Below are 6,000 nucleotides of genomic sequence, written 5' to 3'. Positions count from 1 at the left end.
TCATTCAAAATCTTGCTTTTGAAAACATATTTTGAATAAATGTTTCAAAATATTTTTTTTAAAAAAAAATTGCTTGATAAAACTTCTTTACAAATCTTTTTGAAAATCATCTTTAAAATCTCTTAATCAAATACTTTTTAAAAATTATCTTTACATACTTATTTAAAGAAATCTGGTTTTGAAATTAACTTAAAAATATTTTTGAAAAATTACTTACAAAACTCAAAATACTATCTTTTAAACCTAGCTCAAGCATTATCTTTTCAAAATCATATTCTTCAAACTTTTTGAAAATTCCTTGAAAATAAAATTTTACTTAGAGAATTTCATTGAGAATTTCCTTGAAAATTACTAGAAAATATTTTTTGAACTCAGCTTTAACAAGGATGTTTGATAAAAACTCTATACAAATATTTTTGAAAAGTATTTTTGCAAGCATTAAGTCTTCTATATCATGGTTTTGCAAAAATACTTTAAGTCTTGAAATACTTTTTGAAACATATTCTTGAGAGATTTTACTTAGTGCATTCTTCAAAATTATTTTGAAAAAGATACTGCAAATTTATTCAATTTTTTCACGGAATGAGGCTTTTTCAAAATCTCTATCATTTTTGAAAACTCTATTATACATCAAATAGGTGAGGGAATACCTTAGGCATATCTTGAAAATATTTAAAAGTATTCCATCATTGTTGGTGCAAAACTTAGGAATCCTTAGCAATTAAAGCTATTTATGAAGAGTTCTTTTTGTTGTATGACAAAAGGGGGAGAAGAAGGGTTTAAGTTAGAAATCTAAATCTTTTTGAATTGACCTAACTTAAACATATTTATCAAACATCAAAAAGAGGGAGATTATTGGTGCAATCGACCTCCAAGGTTTTAATGTCAGACAAATATGTTTAAGTATGTTTAAGTATGGAGCTTGATCTAGGGAAGTCCTAGTTGTAGGCTAGGCAAGGGAAGTCCTAGTTGGAAGCTAGGCAAGGAGAGAAATCTTGGTATATTGTGGAAGCCAGGTGGATAGGTCTGGAGGACTTGATCCCTGGGTAGCCGAATACTGAGTCCTAGTTGTAGGACCCCGTGGTAGTTTTGATGTAATCAACCAAGTTGGTTAGGTCCTGCTGTGTCTGATCCCTGTGTCTGAGTGTGCAGGAGCTTAGGAGCACAGGAAGTCGAGCAGAAGACGCAGCTAGCGAGAAGGACGACACGGGAAGGGAGCCGACGGGCTCAGTGCGTCCGAAGGACGAGAGAGCTGCGGAAGAGTACTCCGGTGGGCGTGAAGAGCGTGCGCGGCGTTCGAGGGATGTTAATCCGGGACGGAAGGCTGCTCGAGGAGAAGGCCGGGAATTGGGTTCGGGTGAGCCCTATTTCGGTTGGCCGCAATCACCCAAAAGAACGGAGCTTCGAAAGCCAAAGCGAAGAAGAAAAGGAGTCAAAAGAGACTGGAAATTACTGTAGTAGAAGTTACTGTAGCTTTAAGGCGCCTTAAACAAGCTTGAAGGCGCCCTTGAAGGCGCCTTCAAGCCTGTTGAAGGTGCCTTCAACAGGTCAGTTTTGACCGTTTGCGTGCGGATAAAGTTTTATCCGCTGACCGAGCTAGAGGCGCCTTGAACCTTGTTGGAGGCGCCTTGGACCCTCGGGATAGACTTTCCAGGAGCTATAAAAAGGCCCCTGGAGCTAGGAATTCATCATTCATTCAAGCTTTCAATTCCTAGCAACTTGTGAGTTCATTAAGTGTGTAAAAAGGCTTCTCCGCCTACAGTGAAGGAGACTCTGCTAATACGATCTTCGATTGTCCTGGATTAACAACCTCCTTGGTTGTAACCAGGTTAAACCTCGGTCTTCCATTTTTATTTTTGTCTTTAATTTTATATAGTTGCTAGTTATTTTTATTGCTGCACTTATTTCTGAGTTGAAATCCGAGGAGGGTATTTTTATTTTTGTTTTCAGCAATTCACCCCCCTCTTGCCGGTCTCCGCTGCGCCAACAAGTGGTATCAGAGCCTGATCGCCTCAGAAGGACTAACCGCCAACTGAAGCACTACGATCAAGACGATGGCCGGAGCGAACATCCATCCCCCGAAGTTCGACGGAGACTTCGCCACATGGAAGCGCAAAATGGAGGTATTTTTTAAAACGGATTTTGATATTCTTATTACAATGAAATATGATTTTGCAGCGCCGAAAGACAAAGAAGAAAACACATGGAGCAAGAAGGAGCAAGCCGATTTCGTCGCCAACGGAAAGGCGGAGTTCCACCTGCTTAGTGTGCTGCCACCACAAGAAGTAAATCGGATCGGAAGCTACGACTCAGCGAAAGATCTCTGGGAAAAATTCCTGGAGCTACACGAAGGTACTTCCGAAGCGAAGCGCGACATCCTTCAGAACCAGTTAACGAACCTCCGGATGAACCAAGGCGAGAAGGTAACGCAACTCCAAGCGAGAATCAAGGAGCTAATAACGCAACTAACGAACCTTGGAGAAGAGGTAACCAACCGGGATTCCATCCGATACGCGCTCAATGCCTTCCCGAGAACTCCGGAATGTGCCTCCTTAGTAGATGCGTATTACATCTCTAAGGACCTCGAGGTAAGTACTTTAGAACAATTATTTTCCACTTTTGAACTTCACGAATCTCGAGTTTCAGAACCCAACGGAGCAGAGAAGACAAGTCAGAACATTGCCTTAAAGGCTAAGCTGAACAGTTCTAACTCCGAAGTCTCAGTCGACGAATCCGAAGCGGCACTACTAGTAAGACGCTTCAATAAGTTTTTTAGTACTAACAAATTTAAATCGCAGAGGCATCATCGAAAGAAGAGGACGGTTCGCTGTTACAACTGCAATGAAGAGGGGCACATCAAAGATGACTGCCCAAAGCTAAAGAGAAAGGAGAAAGAAAGGGAAAAGCCAAAATATAAGAAGCCAGAACCCTCCAAACACAAGAACCTAAAGGCAACGTGGGATGATTCGTCATCCTCTGAATCGGAAGTCGAAGAATTCTCGGGACTAGCACTGATGGCCAACCATCAGCAATAAGAAACGTCTAGCTCAGAGATGAGCATCGACGAAGGGGGAGGAACGTCAGAAGAAAGCAGCAGTGAAGGGGGAGCATCACCTGATCAGGTAAGTAAGGTACGCAATCTAACCCCGTCTCAGTCATTTCAATTTATTAAATCACTTTCTAAAGATTTATTCGAATTAGAAAAAGAAAATAAATAATTAAAAAAGAAATTAGCAAAAGCATGTCCACTTGAAATGTACGATAGTATGAAATCAGAAAATGAAAATTTAAAACTAGAAACTGAAAAATTGAAAAATTGAAAAATGATGCATGCTTAAAGAAATTTCCGAAGTCAAAAATTAGAATTTATGGTAAATTAAATTGGTATATAAGGAAGCACCAAGGGCAACTTAGGAAAATACCAAGAAACTATGTACCCCCTAGATTTTTGAATAATCCTGTAGGAAGGAACCTCTATTGGGTTCCAAAATCTGTGCTTAATTAATCTTTCAAAAATTAAAAGTTTACAGTGAGAAAATTAAACATTGAAATTCTTTATGGAAGCTTTGTCTAAGGAAGTGGTTGTTGCTCCAATAACCAAGAAGGCCTAGTGCCTCGCCATGACCTGGAAGCTAAAATATTGAAAGAAAATGTTTAATTAACTTTCTGAAAAAACATTAAACAAGAATTAAATAATTCTTTGAAAGTTTATCAAATGTTTGTTAAAATTAATAAAAAATATTTCTTAGAAATTTTTTCTTGAAAAATTATTTTTTGGTTAGAAATTTTTTCTGGAAAACTTCATTTGACTTAGACTGTTTTTTTTGGACCATTTAAAAAAAAAGTTTACTTAAGATTTAAAAAAAAATCAATTTAACTTCGGAATTTTTTCAAAAATTCATTTTACTTAGAAAATTTTGTCAAAAATTTAATCTTATTTGAAAATATTTTACTTAAAACCCCATTTTTGCTGTGATCAAAGGGGGAGAATGAAGTACAAGTTTAGGGGGAGTTAGAAATATTTAAACTGCTATTTTTTGTTTAGGGGGAGTTAGAAAATTTTTATACAAATGTTGCAATTTTACTAATTGTAAAAATTATGTTTAACTTGTTAGTTTAGTAATTTTTCTTTAAAATTACTTTTTATGTCTATTTGTTACCCTAACTTGAACTTGGGTTGATGCACATCAAAAAGGGGGAGATTGTTGGACCCCGTGGTAGTTTTGATGTGATCAACCAAGTTGGTTAGGTCCTGTTGTGTCTGAGTGTGCAGGAGCTTAGGAGCACAGGAAATCGAGCGGAAGACGCAGCTAGCGAGAAGGACGGCACGGGAAGGGAGCCGATGGGCTCAGTGCGTCCGAAGGACGAGAGAGCTGCGGAAGAGTAATCCGGTGGGCGTGAAGAGCTTGCGCGGCGTTCGAGGGACGTTAAGCTGGGACGGAAGGCTGCTCGAGGAGAAGGCCGGGAATTGGGTTCAGGTGAGCCCTATTCCGGTTGGCCGCAATCACCCAAAAGAACGGAGCTTCGGAAGCAAAAGCGAAGAAGAAAATGAGTCAAAAGAGGCGGGAAATTACTGTAGCAGAAGTTACTGTAGCTTTAAGGCGCCTTAAACAAGCTTGAAGGCGCCCTTGAAGGCTCCTTCAAGCCTGTTGAAGGCACCTTCAACAGGTCAGTTTTGACCGTTTGAGTGCGGATAAAGTTTTATCCGCTGACCGAGCTGGAGGCGCCTTGAACCTTGTTGGAGGCGCCTTGGACCCTCGGGATAGACTTTCCAGGAGTTATAAAAAGGCCCCTGGAGCTAGGAATTCATCATTCATTCAAGCTTTCAATTCCTAGCAACTTGTGAGTTCATTAAGTGTGTAAAAAGGCTTCTCCGCCTACAGTGAAGGAGACTCTGCTAATACGATCTTCGATTGTCCTAGATTAATAACCTCCTTGGTTGTAACCAAGTTAAACCTCGGTCTTCCGTTTTATTTCTGTCTTTAATTTTATATAGTTGCTAGTTATTTTTATTGCTGCACTTATTTCTGAGTTGAAATCCGAGGAGGGTATTTTTATTTTTATTTTCAGCAATTCACCCCCCTCTTGCCAGTCTCCGCTGCGCCAACACTAGTTGTAGGCTAGGTAAGGGAAATCTCAATATATTGTGGAAGCTAGGTGGATAGGTCTGGAGGACTTGATCCCTAGGTAGCTGAATACTGAGTCTTGGTGAGTGAAGCCAAGTGGAGAAAATCCTAGGGGGTGGTAACCTTAGGTAACGAGAAGTCTTGGAAGAGTGAACTCTAAGCAAGGTTGTTCGGATGGTTTCCGATCAACCACGCGCGGTCAACCGGACCAGCGGATCTCGGTAAATCTAGGTTTAGATTTATCATTGTATTCTGTATTACTATTATTACTGTTGGCTAATGTAGTATTGCAGGAAAAGTCTTAGTGGATCAGGCGATCAGACACTGAGCAGGCAAAAGTCCAAACAGGTCTAGAGGACTATGTTTGGCAGGTAAGTTGAGGTAAGCAACTGGAGGAGCGACAATGAGGTCGAGTTCCCGAAGGGAACAACCTAAGGTCGCTGATCCAACTGAAGAAATCGGGAAGGTTTCCAAGTTGAGATCAAGACAGTTCTACTGTCTAATATTACTCATGCATAATATATTATTACTGTTCTAACCTTTGTTTTGCAGGAATATTGTTTAACTCTGTTTTACAGGTTTGGCCTGATCGGTCGATCGAACCAGCTTGACTCAGACCAGAGATCAGTTCAGATCAGGCAAAACAGAGTTCAGTCCGGTTAAAGCTTTATCGGTCGACCGAACCAGAGGATCGGTCGATCGAACCATGGAGACTCAGCACTGGACAGCTCATCAGCAGGGATCAGCAAAAATGGGAAAAAGGCTGATCGGTCGACCGAACCGGAGGACCGGTCGACCGATCCAATCAGCATTAAACAGCATTAAAAGAAGATCTCTGGCAGATTTCGACAAACAAGGAAAAGGCTTGTTCGGT

This window comes from Zingiber officinale, chromosome 8B (assembly GCF_018446385.1).
Source record: "Zingiber officinale cultivar Zhangliang chromosome 8B, Zo_v1.1, whole genome shotgun sequence".
NCBI classification, from domain to species: Eukaryota; Viridiplantae; Streptophyta; class Magnoliopsida; order Zingiberales; family Zingiberaceae; genus Zingiber; species Zingiber officinale.
Note: the sequence above shows the minus strand (reverse complement) of the source record.